Source organism: Tyto alba, unplaced genomic scaffold, assembly GCF_018691265.1.
Source record: "Tyto alba isolate M040663 unplaced genomic scaffold, T.alba_DEE_v4.0 Super-Scaffold_29, whole genome shotgun sequence".
Classification (NCBI taxonomy): domain Eukaryota; kingdom Metazoa; phylum Chordata; class Aves; order Strigiformes; family Tytonidae; genus Tyto; species Tyto alba.
Genome location: NW_024881303.1, coordinates 12,042,993 through 12,064,184, shown reverse-complemented (window position 1 = coordinate 12,064,184; position 21,192 = coordinate 12,042,993). Strand labels below are relative to the sequence as shown.

General features: G+C 39.6%; 1 protein-coding gene across 6 annotated transcripts in view; it reads left to right on the top strand.

Annotated features, from left to right (window-relative positions):
• Window positions 1-6,558: 6,558 nt before the first annotated feature.
• The window catches only part of KLC1 (kinesin light chain 1), a 47,984-nt gene continuing 33,350 nt past the window's right edge, over window positions 6,559-21,192 (top strand). For all 6 annotated transcript variants that reach the window (XM_042799207.1, XM_032981589.2, XM_032981590.2 and 3 more), the window contains exon 1: window positions 6,559-6,947. The gene's annotated coding sequence lies outside the window, so the exon portion shown is untranslated. The remainder of the gene's footprint in view (window positions 6,948-21,192) is intronic.

Sequence of the window (21,192 nt, the reverse complement as noted above, 5' to 3'; positions counted from 1 at the left end):
GCTCTATTTCCCAGGAGACAGGATGAGGAACAAAATACCTAGCACGGACAGTTCTGTTTCCTATTGATTTCTAGAGTGCCTCTGCCCTTCTCATCCCCACGTACTGTATACCAGTCATCTAGCCACAGGCATATTCACAGAAGCCATTTTCTGTAGAGACATAATTGGTCATTGGCACAGAAACTACAGAAACAGTTGTCATGGCAGAAACATTTCCATTTCCCTGTCCCTTGGGGCAAAATGTATTACCATTAATTCCCCAGTCCAGTGCAGCTGAGTACTGCCTTGGTTTAATATCCTCCTAACCAAGGCAAACTCCAACAATGAAGAGTGGATGTAAAATGGTCTCCCATAAAAAATGGCAAATTCCAATCAACGTTGGATGCCAAGTGAATTTGGTGTAATTCCATATAGAGTGTTAGTTGAGGAGGAGAGAAAAACATTTAGCAGAACTGGAAGGGGGATAAGGGTTTGGCAATTACTGCGGCATGTGCAGAAAATGAATAAATGAATACATCAAATGAAAGGGAGGTTACTGATAAATCAGCCTTAGGAACGATCATTTTCAATAGTGACCATGGCACAAACAATCACAGCACATTAGGCTCAAGAAAGGTGAAGCAAATGGGAGCGGCGAAGGGCAAGTTGAATAATCAGGGAGATGTAGAATCTCTCTTAAAGAGATTAAGAGTTTGGTTTGTTTAGCCGAGCAGGAGGGGAGAAAGGAACGCAGAATCTCCTAGACAGATGAGTGGAGGAAGGACCAGCTAAGAGGGTTACCCAGGGAAGAATCTTCTCTCTACAATAATTTAATCAAGCATATAAAAGAGAAGTGTTACGTTTGAGGACCTCCTTAGAAATGCAAACACATAGAGAAATGGGGCTAATCACTAGCAAGAGAAAAGAACTGGAAAGAAATGACACAATTTGGCACAATATCTGTTTGTATATATTACCCTTGAGACTGAACACTGGAGGAGTGAGGTTCTTGGGCAGGAAGGGCAAGATGCCTGCTTGGTTTTCAATAGAGTTTGATAATTACATGTAGAAAAAGACCAGGTGAAGTGGTTATCTGTAATGCCTTTTAGACTTTTGAGACTTAGTTATCTTTCATCAGTAGGTGCAAATTTCTGTTTGGAAAAGGTCACATACAGGCATATGCTGGCATTAGCATTTCTTGTGATTAGCATATGCATGAGCTTTAATAAAAGGCAACATCTGAAAAATCACAACTTTCTTCTTTTATAAATGTATGTAGGAATTTTAGTGAGAAGAAAGAGAATACATCTTTTGTATTTCCATAAGGAAGCACCAGTTTCCCTGATGCTGAGACAAGTTTATGTCCCAGTCTGTGCCACTAGCTAATGCTGGTTGGAAAAAGGAATGCCTTTCTTACACTTTCAAAGATTCACTTCTCAAAAAAGGAAAAATCTCATACTAGTTAATGAAATTATCCCAGGTTTACATTGATGTGTGACTGAAAATAAAATCACAGCCCTCGCAGGGGTTTTTTTTAGGGAAAAGGCACTTTTCATAATGAAACTCTGGAGAATTTAATGAGAAAAAGGTACCTGAAAGTCTCCTTCACCATGGAAAAAGCTCTACAATCATTACCAAGGTTATCAAGGTAAGAGTCTCACCTAATCTAATCGCAAGTAATCTGGCAGCACGGCCTGATGAGCTAGCAAATCTCCATAAAGAAATGCTGACAAACCACACAGGTAACAGACAGCTGCTGTTTAGATAAAGGGAATGCGTTAATGTAAGTAGTAATAAAGCAGGCACTTAGAAATCAACAGAGGTTTTCTGCTTTTAGCTGTGTTCTTGGGTTTGAACACAGTCTATCAAAGGTTTTGTGTTTGGAAGAGTCTGTTGTGTTTGTGGAATAAACTTTTTTTCCTATCAATACTAAGCCTTATCCCAGCAGAGAGGTAAAGAAATGGAGCACAGTCATAGTTGGGAAGATAAAGGAGGGTGAAGAGAAGTATCACACAATAAATGTTCTTACTCTAGTAGTGGTCAAGATTGTGATATTCTACCAACAGTGGTTTTTATTTCCTCTGAATGATTTAATACACTTCTGCAATGGTTCAGTGACTGAGGTAGGTGAATACAGGAATAAATGTAACTTCCTGTGACTCATGTGCAGTGATTAATAATTCTCATAACCTTGAACAAGCAACTGAAACCCCAAGAGAGAATAAACTCACTGAAAAGTGAGACTATAGACGAAGGAAAGGAGTGCAAAAGGAACGCTGTCTTTCTTCATGTATAAGCACTGAAAGTCATGCAGAGTGAATAAGCAGAAGAGAGTATTTCTAAGCCAGAAAGGTGCTGGCAGTCAGCTATCAGCTGACTACAGAACATGGAAGCAAGTAAGGAAGAAAGTTGCTTCATCTTTCAATGAAATGAGAGGTATGGCAGAAGTAAAAGGGGAACAGAAATTGATGGTTGAGCAGAGTATGTATTGGTGTGAGCATTCCCTCATAGAGGTGGGAACCTACTCCTTGAACGAAGGGAGCAGAGATACAAGTCTAACTATCACCATAAGCTCTTGTCTGCGAAGGCTTAACCTGTTGGGAATTTTGCTACTTCAAAGTAGGATCTTGGAAAATACTGACACTCTCTGTAAATTCACATAGTGTAGAGTATTGTAGTTTGTCAAAGGGTGCAATTCTTAGCTCCTTGATCACTTACTACTTTGAAGATAACTGTGGAAATTGGGAAATATAAATATAGGTGTGTTGCTGAAATTGTCTAGTGTTTTTCTTAATGTTCACATTAATATTGACATGCAAATTCTCCAATAGTTTCTAGCTTTCATGTGGTTATTTTAATTGTATTACCTGAGGTTTTTAAGTCTCTTTTTCATAATAAAACTGTTTGAAAGCTAATTGAGTGGTCTTCTTAAACCTCTCAGTCAGTATCTTTTGGCCTATAACAACAGCAGAGCTCTGTAATACCTGGCAGGTGAAAAGAATTATGGTTAGCAAAATGTTAATGTCCAGTGCAAGCATCCCGCTCTGTTTAAAAAATGTAACAGAAAATAACTAATTAAATGGCCTGTTAAGAGTTGAATTAACACTGCATGCTTTATTTGCTTGTTAATTCTCTGTGGGTAGAAAACTGCAGGGAAAAACACACTGGCTTTCATTTGTTACAGCTTTCTAGAAATGCTTGTGACTCTGAAAAAAGAGAATTCACTTGAATCTGAATAAAGCTTATTGACTTGGGAAGCAGGATCATGATCAGTGTTTATTTTTACTTGGAACTTTAATGCCATGCCCAACAGTGGGTTCCCAATAGTATGTTCAGGCATCTTGACTATGACAGTGAATCAAGGCAAACAAAATACTGTCCTTTTACTCCAAAGTGCCTGAACTCCCTGGTAACCAGGTAGCTCTGCATGCAGTAATTGCACGTACACCCAAGGGAGTGAGGCTAAAACTGTGTCTGGGACTGCGTTCTTGATACTTTTGACTCCTGAGCACTGATTTTTATGTTTCCTCTTTTCCATAAAGGACATTCTTGTGGGAGATACGAACTAAAAGCATATTCAACTGTCAAGTGATTGTGATGAAAAGCCAGACAGGCTGCTGAATCTGGCCTTTCAGTATTTATTATTGCCAGGATGCTTTTAAACAGCACTTTAGCAGCAGTTGAAATTATTCCAATGTAGGACTTTATTGTAGCCCACATTTATAAAATGAAGTCATAGCTTTTATAGACTGTAGGATTATATTTAAAAAACTTTTGTCTCTTTTGGAGGAAATATCCTCTAAGCCGGGAGGATATTTTTTTTAATAACAATGATAAAATAAAATGACCCACATTTCTTATATGAAGTGAACCTGAATTTCTTTATAGAGGCTTGCTCTATTTGTGGGTGTCAGTTAAACTGAGTCTTAGTTTGCTGTATTTCTCACACTGTTGTACCTCAAAAACCTGCTGCTTTAGCTGAAATGTTTGCCTTTTTATTTCCCACTGTGAATTACAAACTTCCTTCTCTTTTTTGGGAGACAAATGGTTATAATGAGAATAAAGAATCCATCACCATAAATAATGTGTTTGGGGGTTTTGTTTTCATATCCACTCAGATGCCCCCAGAAAACCACAGTGACCTTGTGGGTGGCAGACAAAGAGTATTCTACAGACAGCATGTCTAGATCATTTAATCCTAAAAGCAGGGCATACAGCATAACTAGTTCCCCAAGAGAAGATGGAAATGTGGGCAGTAAGTAGTTTTTACTGCTAGATTAACTTTGATAATTCTTACGTAGATGAGACAGGAAAAACAAGATCCAAATGGAGAGGAGCTCTTACGATATTTCAGGTCAGGCAGAAGCTTGAGGAAGAAGCATGTTTGCCAAGTCTATTCTGTGTCTGTCTCCTGCTCTGTGCCATGAACAGAAGGGAGTAATACTGCTCTTCAGTTCCACTGAGCTAAGCGACCTGCCTGCAGGAGGGAGCTTATAGTGTGTGCTGCTTATGTGGGAAATTGCCAGCATGCACCGACTTGATTAGCCAGCGTATTATGAATCAGGGTCATAGCTGGAGTAGTTGCTTTGTTCAGAGATGCTCAGATCCCTTGGGTAAGCAGCTAATTGCAGGAAATCTTTTAAAGCAAATGTGTGATAGGAAGAAAGCAATGAATATTGTTTATTCAGAAGACAGGAGTGGTTCTTTTGGATCAGTTCTCTTGCATAATTATATAATTAGGGCATGTTCTATTTTTAATTAAATCTCTTGCATATTCATGAAAATTCTCTGAACCTGTGGAGCAATTGGCATGACTCTTACTTTTAAAATGTAGTTTGTATAAAGGAATGCCCTTCAATCTTTTTTTCCCTTTCATATTACCGTACAACCACATTATTATACACGGCTAGCCTGTATTGCCTGTCAAAACTACAGTATGATGATAAAGCATTAATACAAAATTGCGAGAGAAATGTTTTAAATGGAGATGAAAAACACAAGAAGCTGCTGTTCTTAAGTACTGGTATCACAGTTGGTTTTTTGTTGGACGGCTTGACCCGTGTAAGATACCAATCAGCAGTATTCAGAAAGTATACTTCAGCTCCCTCAGCTTTTGAAATTCAACAGTGACTCTGTATTTGCAGCCTGCAGACAATCCATGTTCCCTAATTTTGTTTCTTGTGGGCTTCTGTGACTCTTCCTGTTCTTCTGCCTCTTTGACCACAGCATTAGCTGATTTCCTGCTTCTTCTCAGGAGTCTTGCTTTCTCACCTGTCTCTTGCTCTCGTATCTGACATTTTGTAGACTTCCTCAGTGCTGTATGTGAGGGTGAACAGGTGTAAGCTCAGCTTTCCTGGCATATTTTAGATATTGGCATTTAGGTGAGGCTGCACATTTTGATTTATCATTATACCTCCGTATGTTTCTATTAGCTTATGATTCATACCGTGTGTACTGCAGGAGTTACATAGGAAATTGGAATAGATGATTGTTGTAGGTCCCTTCCAACTATTCTATTCTATTCTATTCTATTCTATTCTATTCTATTCTATTCTATTCTATTCTATTCTATTCTATTCTATTTCTATTTCTATTCTGTTCTTATTCTATTCTTCCATTCCATTCCATTCTTTCTTTCTATAGCTCAGATGATGCATCATAATGTTCTGCCCAGATGCTAATAATTCTTTCATAAAGTTAGGCTGTCACTGTTCCCTGATGATTTCCAATGTACATTTTACTGCTTTGCTATGTTCAACTGTTTTTTTTTCACCTCAAACCTCAATTCCTTCCATCTTTCGTTTCTGGTGTGGAACATAAAGCAACATGAAGAAAATACTGTGACCACTCCTTCTCCTCCAGTGAGAGGGGGAATGAAATCTGAAGCTGCAAAGAAATGGTTCTTGCGCCAAGTGCCAACGAGTTCTCGCGGAAGTCTTACTTTTTATGTGTAAACCTGCAGAAAAGTAGGGAACACTCAGGTCAAGGTGGAGCAAAGACAAGGGCATTGAAATACAGTAGCAGCACGTAATTAGCCCGAAGTGGGGACCCGGCCTTCACCGCCGAATTCGTCCTTCAGCCGGTTTCCCCCGCGTAACCTGCGCCCCGACCCGGCTGCGGAGCTCTGCGGGCGCGTTTGTCCCGCAGGCGCCCCGCTGAGACGGTTACCAGGCCCCTCGCTACCCCGCTTTACAGAAGCAAACCCCCGAACTCCTTCCCGGGGCGCCCGGAACCACCGCCACGAAAAGCCCGTGCGGCGGCGGCGGCGGCCCACTGCGGGGCACCACCACCCCCCGCGCCGCGGGGGGCTCTCCGCGGGCACCGGCGGACGAGGCTTTACCGAGGTTTAGCGCGGGGCCTCGCCCCTGAACCCCCGAAAGGCTCCACCGGCGCCCCGGGCCTCCCGCCCTGAGGGGAGGTGCTGGGGGGGGGGGGGCGGCTGTAGGGCTGTAGCACTCGTGCCCCCCGCCCGCCCCTCCGAGCGGGTGGGATGACGTCATGGATGGGGGGGAAAGAAGGGCGCGCAGGGGCCTGTGGGGGAAGACGGGGGAGCCGCCATGTTGGGCGGGGCGGCGGGCGGGGAGCGCGGGGCGGGGGCAGCGGCGGCTGCCTCCAGCTGTCAGCGCCCGCTCCGCCCGGGCCGGGCCCTGCGCCGAGCAGCGCGGCCGCCGGGCTGGGCCGGGGCTGCCAGCGCTTCGGGGGAGGCACTGAGGGTGCCGCGGTGCTGACCCGCTTCCTTCCTTCCTTCCCTCCCTCCTTCCCTCCCTCTCTCTCTTCGCTCCTCTATCCCCCCTCACCCCCCCAAAAAAACCCCAACCCTTTTCCTTCCTCCCTTCCGCCCGCCCATCGCTGACATCCTCCTCCGGTCGCCTCCTCCCCACCCACCCTGCCCCCCCCGCCGCGGGCTGCGCGGCCCCCGCCGCCTCAGCGAGCGCTGCGCACATCGCCCGAGCCTGCAGCACCGAGCGGTGAGCGGGGCGGGGGGGCTGCCCGGGGCGGGCTGGGGGGGGGGGGATCGTTTAATTTTTTTTCTTTTTTTTTTTTTTTGCCTTTTTATCACCCGTTACGCAAACAAAAGGCTACGCAGGACGGCTGGTCCCTCTGCAGCGGCGCTGACAGCCAGCCCCTTCCCTGAGCGGTGGGGTGGCTTTTTTTTTTTTTTTTTTTTTTTTGGAGTGGCGGGGTGGGAAAGCGAGGTGGTTTTTCGGGTGTTTTGCGAGCAGGTCTGTCAGTTCCAGTCAGCGCTCGGCTGCGGGAGGGTAGAACCCCCCCCTCCCCCGGCGGGGATGGGGAGCGGCTCGGCTTTGTCCCCTTCTCCTCCCCCGGCTCCTTCGGTGCTGCGGGTCGGGCCGGGCGCCGCCCTGGGAGGGACCCGGGGGCTGCGGGGGCGCTGCCCGCCTCGTCCCCCCCCCCCCCGGCGCGGTCAGCTCGGCTCCGGGGGGGCCTGCGGGGCTTTGTTTTTACTTCGCGGACTTCGCTTCGATGGTTTATTCTGTCGCTAATTCCGAAATAGTGAAAGAAGAGGCGAGGACCGCTCGCTCTTGGGTTTTGTAAATAGTGACCGGATTTATGTATTGTAGGTCACCTCCCATGCTGTGGTTGGAGGCGATCCGTAGATTTAGGTCTTGGCCACATTGCTAAGCTTCTAAAATAAGAAATGCGGAAAAGCATTGATTAGGAGCACGTTATTCTAGCAAAAAGACATGAATGCATAACTGACTCAATTGATAACTATCTTTAGGGCAGAGATTAATTAGGATGACACTTCAAAATTTTATTCGTTCTGGCTTTGTGTTTCCAATATTTTTAGGTAACAGGATTCCTGATTTGTAGATCTGCATAGCAGTTGTCTGTAATCACTAGAAGGAACTTCTTGTCTCCTTATTGAATTCTGTGTTCTAAGCAGATTGAAGCGTATTTTAATGACCTAAGCAGCATCACCTAGCATAACGCTATTGTCTGGCTTTTTGAAGGCTACTAAATCAATGATGATGCTCTTACTTTTTTTTTTTTTTTTTTTTTTTTATGATTGCCATTAGTGTATATGTTCTAAATGTAGCAGCAGTACTCAAGTACTGCTCATGGAATCAGAACACAGAATCAGAAAATAAAAACAGCTAGAAAAAAGTGAAAGTTTTTATAGTTTACTTTGAATAGAAAAATGATGAGCAAATGCCATTCATGATATAAAATACTTTCATAGTTACATTTTAATGGCCTTCATTTTATGTATTTTTTATATGTAATTTTAGCACTCTTGAAATTGGCAGATGGTTTAGTAACAATTACACTGGGAAGTAATTGTCTCTTTCACTTCCATGTTTGTATTTGCACTTCACTTAAATAGGAAACTTATGCCTAAAGGGTGTGCATTGGAAGCTAAAAAGGAACCTTCGAGATTTAGATAGTTTAGCATTTTAATTAAATCCAAAGCCAACAAAAAAACAAACAAGAAAACCCAGCAAAGCTAAAAACAACACCTTTTTGAATGCACAATTGATTTCAAAGTCTTTTGGAAAATAGCTTTATTTTCATTGATTATGAATTCCAAAGATTCAGCGAAACATGATAGAGGATATTATAACCCTAGGATTATAGATACAATTGAAAGTAACACATTCAGCATTTACTGGCAGCAGAGAGAAAGCTGATCCATCTGGTGTATCTGAGTAGAAGACCTTGTATTTTGTAAGTCACTTGCACGATTATTTTTGTGTACTTGTGGTTTAAGAGGGCCTTTTTGTGAAATTACAACAAATATGGAGAACTCCGGCAGCTCCATTTTGATACACATTTTTATAATGCAGGACCATGTGGGTAAATGCAGAGAGTTCAGATTGTCAGTTCCTGAAACTTGCACAACAATGCAGTATCACTTCTGCATCATGTTGCAGTTAAAGTTTGGCAACCTTTCTGTTTCCAAAGGATGATGATGGAACTGGACAATTCCAGTAATGAGAAATTCTAACAGCAATTCACACTCACATTCCCTTCACTTTTTAATCAAAGAAAACATGCTATCATATGTAATTTGAAAAGAGAATAAAGTTACCCTCCAAATGTCTTGTGAAATAGCCTCGTTTACTGTTTGTCAAATTACTTTGATATGCTAACAGGGCCTTATTAATGGAAACTGATTTTTTTAAAAGGTCTGTGTTTGACAAAAGAGGAACTGCATACAAAATTGTTAATTAAATTTGCAGGAGTCAAGAATATAATCTTCTGAATGCTTTTGATGTACAAGAATCAAAATAATACTGTACAGACACCTAAGGCATGTAAGATCAATTGCTGCTTCCTTTGTTTATGAAGAACTTGCCACAAGAATGCCAGAAAACCCTCACTTGTGTGCTACTCCTATGCAGTATATATCTCTCTTTATTTCTCTATATTTGTGTATCTACGTATGTCTCTTATTCGGAGTTTGGGCAAATATTGTAGCATCATATTCAGTTCTGAGTCCATTTAATGAAGCTTCTGTTTCCATCGAGGTGTGGGCTTGTGCAGTTACTCTTCCATTTCTTCCACTGTTTGGTTCCTCTGGCAGACGTGCGATTGGATTTATTCCGGGATTAACAGCATCTCTTCAGATGCACAGCTCATGATTATTTTAAAACTTAATTCAGTGTACAATTGCTTGTTAAAAGAATGTTTTTATAAGAGGAGTGGAAACCAAGGAAATTCAGGTAAATTAATATATAAGCAAAATATACTTCTGTATTTAACATTGAAGAGCATAGTAACAGGTAGTGATGGAGTCAAGGATGCTAGGTCTATTTAAATAAACACTTCATGTCTGTCTGTCTCCAGGGTGTTGTTCAGTATGACACAACTACTGTAAAAATGGACCAATTCCATCATCATTGCAGTGAAGTGACTAGTCACAGGCTTTTCTCTTAATCCAGCCCATGTAATACATTGTGTTTCCATAGTATTTTTAAATTTGTTTTATAACAACATTGTATTTACCTTGACCAAGGTTTAGAGAAATGTTTCTTTTCAATGTTAACTCTCATTTTCCTTAAAACATAAGCATGACACATGTAATGTCTAATATATACTTCGTGGTAATCAAGTACCAGTCAAAGACAGATTGTTCATCCTAAAAGAAACTCTGACTTCAAAATAGAACTGATTATAATAGTTATATCCTGAGTCACAGCTTCAAGTATTTTTGAGGTATTAAGGCTTTCCCAGTAAACTCTTCAGTGAAATGTTTTTCTTTCTGAAAGGCTGTAGAAATAAGTGTGATTCGTTTGAAAAATTACTTGATCAATAAATGACCAGAAAAAGGTGCCCTTATGCTGGTTTAGATTTACTGAGATGCTTCTGTTGCCTTCGTTTTGCAGGATTTAAACTGGGCACTTTGTTAGGGAGTGAGAGTCAGAATTGCAGATGCTTTCAGTAATGGAGGAATTATTTCCATAGGGTTTTGTGTGAGGTTCTTTGCAGGCACCAGGCATAAGATGACTGTGGAGGTATGCTTCCAGTGCCCATAATATGTTGGGAATGTGAACAAAGGAGTTGTTCTGGAAGGATGAAGGGTAAAGCACAATTAACGCTAGGTATTCTAATTTCTTATAAAGTGTAAAGAAAATTAATCTCTGATAGTTGACAGTTTCTTCAGATTCAGTCAGCTAAGAAAACAGATGCAAGTGGTAGTATCTGTGTGTTGATTTAATCACTGTTTCTTTGAATCCAGCTTATCTCCCATGGAGTCTACTATTTAACTCTTTTTTTAATGCAGTCAGAAGCAATCTTTACTCCGGAAGCTGTGTTTTGACGTGAATGTAGAATGAAATTTAATTTATTTTGTCAATTATTGTTAGTCACCTTTCTTGCTCAAGATTGGGAAGCATGGGGTCATGCCATCTTCTATTGCAAATATGCTTTCCCTCTCTCTCCTTAAATGTACAGATTTTTTTATACGGTTTCTCACTATCAAGTCTTGCTTACACGTCAAAGCAGTAGACTATCTTTTGTGGGCAGACTTAAAAGTGAGCAGTTTTCTATTTTGGATTTTCTGTAAATATCTGCCATAAAACCCGTTCATTGCTGTGTTTCTGGGACTGTGTTTATGTCAGAACTATAGCCGATTTTATTAAATTTTGAAGTAAACAGAGCAAAGGATGTAACCTGTCTAGTTAGTAGTACTGGCTTCCTTACTTATCAGTAGGGTTGAGGTGGTGGCTAATTATACTCTACTATATGATGTACCCCAGCAAACTAGTTAAAAAGTTAACGTTTCACTAATTAACATTCAGGCCAAGAAATGTCTGACATGAAGCTGAACTTCTTGGTACTACCTAAAAAGTTGCATAGAAAAATCAGTCTTTTTAAAGGACAGTACCTGTATTTTTCAGAATTATTGAATAACTGTGTACCTTAATTCTTAGTAATTTGCATTACATAAAAAACCTGATGTTATATTCATAAACTGTTTTTTAAATCCAGTGCTGCTATCCCGTTTGGCAGCATATTACTACTAATATTATAGTGTTCTAATATTGTGCTTTGTCTGGAGACAGCACAAATAGTTGAATGTTAACAAAAAATTAAGATTACTTGCCATGTACTACTATTTGTGCGTGTGTGCCATTCCACAGTGTAGTGGGCAGAGGTTTTAAACCTTTTAAGAGATTGCAGTAATTGCATTCCTGCAGTATACCATGAATTTGCTCCTTCTGGCTGACAGTAGTTGAATGATTTGCAAAGCAATGTCATAGAGGTTATGGGCTGGCAGGGGAGGAGAGGGGTTCTGTGTTGGGGGTGGTTCTCCTTTTTTTTTTTTTTTTTTTTTTTTTTTTTCTTTCCCTGAATAGAATATTGTATTTAAGATTGAGTGCTTTCATGGATGTTCCTTTATCAAACAACGTCAGTCTGAACAGTGTAGGAAAGTCACAGTTTCATCCTTCACTTCCAGTTTGAGCAGCTTCCATTTCAGAGAGACTGCTGTTACTCCCTCATCCTTCTTGTCTTCACCACGAGTGGATTTTACTATACTCTCACCTTTAACTTTTCATTTGTTCATGTGCTTAAACTGGATGTTCCTCCCTGCTCCCTGCCCCTATTTAGTGTGTGTTTAGAGGGAGAAGGGTTGGTTAAGTAAGTGGGATTCCTCCCCCTGCCCCCGCCTCGGTGTAGAGGTAGCTCTGTGTAGTCAGGTTAATGCAACTAGTGAGATGGTGATCTGAGGATATAAAGGAGGTTACAGGGTTAAAGATAGGAAGAGGACAGCAACCTCCTGAAATGTTTCGGTGACAAAACAGGAATATATAATCAATCTCTAAGGATACAGTTGAACTTTTCTTCAGTCTCAGTTCTGGTTTATGTAGTTCCACGCACCTGACGCTTGTTCCATATCCTCATTCCGTTATCACGGCTCACTGCATGGCAGCATGGGGAAATAGGTGTGTTTTGGCTATGTTTGTGTCCTGGACCTTTTCCTTTTCTGATCCCTCACCCGTGACTTAAGAATAATCCAGTAAAAGGTGTGTATCTTTGGTTTGATTTATTATGAACAGGACTTCTTGTGCTGGAACAATGGAGGATGTGAACGAAAGTATGGCTGCATGAAGAGCATTGCCAGGTTATTATCTCTAACCATAGCCTTAGTGAGTGAATGCTCATGGTCTTGTGTTTGCAGGAAGCCAGGCCAGATGATTTGATAGCCATTTCTGTGTCTAAATCCCTCTGTACATAGAAGACAATAACGTATGGAAGATGTAAGAATGCACTATTGTTTATCTTTACCACTTCCCTGGGCGTAGCCCAGTTGCATTCAGTATAATGAATATTACTATTGAAATCTGGAGAAGTGTAGGAGTCATGATTATGTTTGGCAGTATGCTAGCACACATGATAGTGACCTAGAGGTGTTACTGGGGAGGTATGAATGAATGAACCCTTGGGAAGATATGTTAATTCTGAGGAGTGGTATATGTTGGGAAGATTTGTTGTGCAAACCTGATCACTTTGCCCACTGTAAGGCAGAATTACGTTTAACAGAGAAGATGTGATAAAACGACTCTGTAGGGTTCTGGTCTGGGAGCACTGTGGAACACAGGATGCTGGTGCTTGCTGGGCATTCCTGAGGGTTTAAGTCGTGCAGAGATGAGAGGTAATGTTTTGTTGTGGTACTGATAGGTGTCTTAGCCAGTCAGATGTCCTCGTTTTTCAAAGATCTGTTGTCCATCCTATACCTTTTGAAAAGACAAGAGACACCACAGGGTGACTTTGACTGTGTCCTAGTAATTTGCTGTTACTTACATCTCCTTTGAATTGTTTGGAAAAGAGATAAAGGCAGATTAATGATTCAATTACTCAGCTTTTAAGTCTTTCTTGCTCAGTATCCATTTCTGTCACAGTACTTTCAAGTTAAAATGATATGCTGCATGTTGGTTTTGGAGCATACTTAAAATACTGCTGTTAGAATACATCTCTTAGAAAAAAAATTCTAAGTTTGGAGTTCATGCAAAATGCAAGTAGAGCAAAGATGCACAGCATATTTTTGAAAGCAACAGTCAGTGGGGTTTGAATTACAGTGCCTGCTTGTAGCTTGTATGGCCACTGAATCTTGATCTCCACCCAGTTGTTGTGTTACAAATGGCCTGGAAATATGCTTGATGACTTTTTTTTTTTTTTCTTCCAGCCTGAAATGTGGCTGCATATGGAGTGATACTTGCAAGTGCACGATATGTTGCTTTTAATGGGAGTTGTTTTAGGAATTGACTGTTCTGCCATCCTCAGTAGGGGAGATACTTTCAAAACGGATTCATCCAAGCAAGGTGGTTTAAAAAATAATATTAAACCCATATTTTTTTACTACTTCTGTGTCTATTTTCCAGTTAATGTATGCTCTTGTTCTGTGTCAGTGCACTACAAGAGTGGTGTACTGCAGCAGGATGGTGGGAACTGTCATGTTGTTACCCCAGGAGTATTTCAGGAGTCCCAGAGGAGCACCCAGTGCCCCACCACTAGCTAAGATAAATCATGAATGTGAAAGATCACTGGAGTGGGGGCTAAAACTATGGTTTGATCCTCACATGTGAGTGCACAGAAAGTTAAGGTGCCTTGGTCAAATGGTGGGTGCCCTACAGCTGTACTGCTCTGTACCTCCTGGCCCAGGAGAGTTAAGACCATTTGAGTAATCCCTGCAGATCATGGAGTACCCATCAAGGAAATTATTTCCAACCTTACAGTAAAGTCTGCTCTCTGCTGTAGTAGGTAAGAAACAGTGAAGGATACGTGATGTTTTTTCTAGGTGATTGTATCATTTGCTATGCTTTCTGCGAAATGAGATTTGTAAGGTGCAAAAAACCCTACTTGTCTGTTTGATAATTGGTGATTGCCATCAAAAGTATCAATTTTGATGTAATATTTAATGGGGTAGAATGAATTTCTTAATATTAAGGACAGTGGCTGAACAATTTAATTTTGCAACTTTTTCTGTAGTCATTTTGGAAGAACTAGGTGAATGGTTTTGTATTTAATTTTTTTCTTTAATGGAAGGATAAACAGGGGGAGGCTGTTTTCCTTAAAGTTTAAAGGGAGACTCCTCGCGGTTTGTGCATCTGAATGTGAACTATTAACTTTGAAACCAGATTTAAGGACTTGTTAAACCTAAAGGGTAGTGTGTGCTGAAGCAGTGTTAGTGGATGTTCCTTTTATGCCTGCAGAAGAAATTGCTGGTTTTCTCATTTGTTTCAAATAACCTTTCTCTTCAATGTCCTCAGGCAACATGTATAAGAGCAACGTAATCTGTTCTCACAGTAAATTGTCAGCAAAGCTTCCCACATAGATTGAATAATATGAAGCAAGATGTGGCCTTCTTTGCCCTTCATGCATGTGTTTTTTTTAAATGGTTATAGGTATGCCATAAAAAGTAGATTTGGTTAAGATTATAGGTCTGATGTTAGTGGAAGCTGATGGGGTTTTTAATGTATTATGGATGTCTGAATTGGTGGGTAACATTCCTTTGCTTTTACCTAAGTGCTATTTAGAGTTAGGATAAATAGATAACATAAATGGATGCTTACTTTGATTAGTCAATAAAGCAGTTCCTGTCCAAAAAGAACAATGCAAAGTGAAAGAACTAGAGTCAAGCTCAAAAAATGTTTTGCCTACACTATTGACAGATTAAAATTGCAAAACAAGTAGCTTTGAGAACACTTTGACGTTACTGTACCTCTCTACTCCAGTATGAAACATTCTTACCAGCTAGAATCACTGTTAAAATGTCTTGTCAAGACTCACGTTTCACTGAAGGCATGGTTGCACAAGTTGGCAAGTCCATGAAGAGCCACATGCCATTTCGGCACAGAAATAAATGTGGATTCTTGGAACACTAAGGGTAAAAATTGCAGAAGTTGATAATGATAATGGGTTTGTAACTCAAACTGTCTTGACAGTATTTCTTTAAAAATACAGTCAAAATTTCCTTTCAGTTCACTTAAAGTAGGTAGCTTACAAAGCATGTCTTGGTAACCACAAAATACTAAACTACAATTGTTTTGAATAATTAGCATTGATTTTTGCTGATGTATCTTTGGTTCTTGTGACAAGTATTTTTAACAACTAAGGGTAAATATAATGACTTTTTAAATGATTCAACTTCTGCCTTCTGATGCATTTAAGTATGTTTATTCTGTCTTTATGTAACTGCTCTTAAGACAGTCACTATAATTTTGTTAAAATGATCCAGTGAGGTGGGCTTTTTTGGTCATAAGCACAAGGCAAATCCTGTGTGGCCCAGACTGGTATGTTGTGTCAGTGTTTTAGTGAACAGGCAAAATGCTCTGCTTTCTTGAGGTCCGTTGGTGGCTGCTTGGAAGTGTTTATTAGTGCTCACAAGAAACTGAGAAAGTGCTAGCTTTGAAGAAGATCAACAGACACTGTTTGCTGTTGACACAGCAGTAGTACAAAAAAGGAGACAAATCCCTTGCTCCTAGCAGTAGGAGACTGCTATTTGCAGTCCATCTGTGTTCAGAAATTGCGTGGACATAACTAATATTAACAAATTGGCATTAGGGCTCTTTGCCCAAGACTACCTAACAGTAGAAGAGGTTTGTATTCAGTTTTATTATTCTGGAAAAGAATGGGGGTTTGGTCTTGCCAGAGGTCTGAGGATATTTAGTAAGAATGTTGGTTTAGATTTAGAATAAGGAAGGTATGAACCACCAGCCTTGATTAACAAAGAGTGAGTAAGCATGTACCTTCTTGAAAGTACTGCTTTTAGTGTAGTTCCCCTAGACTCCTGACTGGGTCTGCTAAACTGTCTTAGACACACCTGTCAGATTTCTCTTGCACTTGCTTCAGCTTTGACAAAGAGTAATCTTTGATGTGATAACAAATGCATAGAAGGATCTCATTTCCATCCAGCTTTGTTTGAAACCTGAGATGTTAGAAGGGCTTGGGAGTGTATACAGAGAATAAATTTTTCTCTTCCATCTTTATGGTACATGTGGACTGATTGTAGGATCCAAACAGATGCTACTTCTCGGAGGAAGAATAATCCACAGTGATTTTAGGATAGGTCACCATACTGTGTTGTAATCTCTGTCTATTTTTAGTATTTCAGAAAGGGAAAATGTACTGGGTTAGATATGCCAGAAAGAAGATGTTTTCCCTTGATTCCGTTTACCCAAATAATGGGGTTAGTCATAATTGCATGTAGGGGGATAGCCATATCATCTGAGGAGCTCTATCTGCTGCAGTATGTGAGCAGGAGGAGCAAGGTGGGATTCGGCCACAGTCTGCAGTATTATGGAATTGCAGATATGGTTGAATCTAAAAGAGATTTTTAAAATAGTTAGATTGGCAGGTCATCTGGATTGTCAGCAGTTAAAAGGGTACAGATTTGACTGTATCGTGATAATTGAAACTCTAGCTAGTAGCTAGTGTTTATTCAGTGGAGCACTGTCAAGGGATTGACATCATAATAACCTTTTCTGTAAGAGGAAGACTAATCTGTGTAGTTACAGGATGCTCTCTTATGCTACTGAATACTTTTATACTGTATAAGGGTTTTTTACTAAATGAATGGTTTCAGCAGGAAGTCATAATTTTAATGAAAGTAGTTTACTTGCTACAAAAGAGGGAAGGCTGAAATTACTCTGAAGATTTTTTTTTTTTTTTTGGCAGTTATCCTTGAAATATGCAAAAGTATTTATTTCAAAGTAGTGTTAAGATTGATACTTATAAGAATGCAGATATGATTGCTAAGTAACAGTATATCATTCATTAGTATTGCTGTAACGTGCTATAGAAATCTAAATAAAAGAATTTGCACAGGAATGCAAATCTTCATAGCTTGTGCTTTCTCAAAGAGAATTGTCAGCATCGCCCTTGCTACAGGTTTTATAGGAGCTATTTTTGCTATCATCTCTCTTGTTAGCAAATATAATTTGTTAGCCTGCTTTTCTTAATCTTTTAATCTTCCAAAGAACCCAAAGATTTCCCCTGAAAGGTATGATTTTTTTTTTTTTATAGCAGACTGCGATGTTAAAAAATTACAAGTTTTATCAAGGCAAAGGTACAGTGGCTATGTTTTTCAGTTAAACAAGTACATAATCCTTTTCACTTAGACATAGTTTATTGATAGCCAGTGATATTATTCACTTAAACACAGACATATTGGTAGCCATTGGAGTTTCCTAGAATCTCCGATGCAGTATTTTTCAGGGTGGATGCTGTTGCAAAGTGAGGGTAGAACATGTGGCTGTGCAGCCTCTTCCCACTGACGCGGTAAGGAGAGTAGGCTGGGTCTGGCAGCCTTAGTAGAAAAGCAACAGCCATGTTAGTCTCGTGGAAGTCTCTGCCAGTATTCAAGTGTTTTGGTGCTTAACACTTTTTGGTCAAGCTGTTCTGTGCTTATTGTGCATTTCTTCACAAATGTGTGGGTTTACCTTTATAAATGCTAAACATTTACAAATTACGAGTGTTTGTCCAGTTTGCTTACCAACATAGGTGTCTTGTGCTATTAAGGTTGTAGGTCACATTACCAGTGTGAGTTTGAGTTTTTATTAGGATATGTCCCCTTGGCATTAAAGGACTACAAATGTCCTTTTTATAGTATTTACCTTGCATACCTTCATTTTAAACCAAGTGGTAGGGCAGACTTCTGCATTCAGGGTTAGCTCTGAGTTGAAGCCTGGCAGAAGGACCACAGTAAGGTTTTTTAAAATTCAGATGCTTACTGGCTGGAGGTTGATAGAAGAAGTGAATCCAAGGCGTTAATTCTTTTTACAAACATGGATGTTTTAAAAGACTTTTCCATAGCTTAGTGTTGGTTACTTGTCATGTGCAACTCCATCTTTTTACCTGCTTCTGGCCTGTGATTTACAGCCTCCAGTACGTGCTGCTAATTGTTCTCAGAGAGTTATTTTTAAGGTAGCTTGTGTACATGTGTGCTAAATTGTGAAGGTGCTTTCTTAGATAACGTATTTGGAAACCTGAGGCAGCACAGGAGTGCAGCAGTATTCTGTTTATAGAACTGGGTCAGCGAGCGTACCTTAAGTCTGACTTCCAACAGGACACCGTGCAGGTCAAAATTTTTTTTATTCTGTAGAGGCTTATGTGTGGATTCAAATATAGTATGGAGTGATAGATAGATAGCCTTGGCAGTTCAGTTACAGTCCTGAATATGTCAAGAGGAAGAAGATGCTCTATTTATTTTGTGGGGTTACAGATGAATGTATTGGAATAAAATTCCTGAGTGTAAGGGATCGATTTAATTAAAAGAAGGGAAAGTCAAGCAAAAAGAGATTATAAATTTCCTTATGTATGGGAATATGACTTGTGATAGGAGAAATGAACATCTTAGATTAAAAAAAAAAAAAATTATAAATAACCATTGTTCTTTATGACTCTAAACCATAACAGCAGTATATTCAAACTAGAGTATTTCTTATCCGTATCCTTCTACAGATACCAAAGTATATGAAAGATGTCCAAGGGTGATTCATCCTTGCCATTTCTGACGAGTGTGTGTTGCTGAGCTGCCTTGTTAGGAAGGGGTGAAGTTAATGCAGTGTTTGATACACTATTTATGTCCCTCAGCAGACTGTTTTTTCATCTCATGCTTTTGTTGGTGATTTTCTTCTTGTGCTTGGGAGGCCTGTGATCTTTTGAGGATTATTTTTGAGGCAGTTTTTCACGTTATGAAGATTAGCAGTTAAAGCAGCTCATAGTATTTCAAGATGGTGTGTTCCATAATGTAATGAGACGCATTCTTGGTCTGAGCAGGGAATTAATGACTTGTAATTTGCAGCTAATACAAAATGAAACAAGCGCATGCCAGATGTAGAACTTGAGCCTTGCCATTTAATTAAGGAGGAACTAAGAGTGAAATTAGGGTTAAAAGCCCTGAATAGACTGATTATTGTTACAAAACAGTGAACTGATAGGTATATGTTGGAGATACAGTATAAACTAATTTAAGCTTTTTGTATCTTTGTGGAAGTTTCAGTGCTTGTAGATGACAGGGCCTATATGTATGGGTTGAGCCAGTCTTGTGGTAGCTTTTACTATTACGAAGATGATTTATTCTTTCTTGTATGCAGACACATTATTATGTAATTTTCAGCTATCCTGTCTGCTATGTGTATATTCAGAGGAAAAATTTTGGGGAGAATTTGACTTGTCACAGCAGCTTACCAATCTTGGTGTAGTGTTTTTTTAACAGCTTTTTAAATTATATTTTAAAACAGTAATAGTCAGATACTAGGCACATTAAAAATTTATCTACCAAGTTTTTAGTACCTGAAACCTGACTATCAAATAATGAAAATATCAGTACTGAGAAAGGGAATTCTTAGAGATACATAAGGAAATAAAAATAAAAAATCAGAACAGTCTTATTTATTTGTCTTTAGGACCTATGCTAATCTTTAGTCAAGGAAAAAAAAATGTTGTGGATTTCCTAGAAAAGTGTTCTTCCTTGATAAGTTTTCCTATGCAAAGGAGGGTTCATATGGTTATGTGTTTTGGCTCAAGAATTCTTTGAGGTGATCTGCAGGGAAATGACACTTTTTAAAAAGTGGCTGAGTAGGAAAAGCTTTTTATATTTTAAGAGATCTTTAAACATGAGTTGAAGAGCTTAAGTACCTCTCTCTGATGTGTATATGTCTTTAGGAGAGTTTAGGCACAAATTGCGATGTCAGCATTAGTAGTGCAATTGGGTTGAAAGTTTTATGAGTAACAAAATACTTGAACTGATTAAAGATACAGCCATTTAAGTAGTTTGTATATGAGGAGATTATCCCTGTGGTTACACAACTGAAAGACAGTAGGCTTGGCTCAGTTTTCTTTATGCTTCCTTTAGTTCAGATTCTTGCTATTCTCAATCCATTTATTTGATTGGAGTTCATGTTGTAAAATTATGCAAAAACCTCGCTAGTAGGTGTTACTGTAGGGGTTTTTATGTTCAAGTTCGTTAATCTTTGTGTGTTTGAGAATTGCTTGGGTTTTTTTTGAAAGTGTTGAAAGTGTGAAGTACTTTAGCATAGTCTGTGTTGTGGTAAGTAAACCAGAGAGATAATATTCAAGGTCCACACAGCCGCATACTTAATATGATGCATAAATTGCTTAAGCCAGTTGACTAGTCTGTAACCTTAGTTGCACTGTGTATTTTTTTCTCTCATCCAAAATTCTGTTTTCCAACTAAACCTTTGTGTGCATCTTTTTTTTTTTTTTTTTTCAATTGCAGACTGAATTAAAAATTAGTATTTGAATTTAGAATTCCTGCCCTATACCAGGTAAATTTTCTGTAGGGAACAAATAGAGGAGAAACTAACATTTTTGAAAAGTGACAATAGAAAGTCATGGTAGGTTTTGTCTCTTTTCCTCTGTATACATGTGTGTCTACTTCCTGCATACAGACTTAACCTTTTTTGCTTCCTGTATGGGATTTACTGCCTCAGGGTATGCAAAACTAATTCTATGATTATGTATTCAAATACGGTCTTCTTTGATGAACATTTAATGCCCTTTTGCAAAACATATTTTTTTAAAAATCATGGAAATAGCACCACACCTTCATGCTACTCTTAAAAGATATTAGCTATTTATTTATTAATCTGACTCCTACAAAGAATTAGATCCGATAGCATGCTAAATTTTGTTTGTTATCCTGTTTTCTAAATTACTCTTCCAAGCGCAATCTATGAAACTGAACAGCATTGCCCAAATTTTCTATAGTGTTTTATCCAGAGA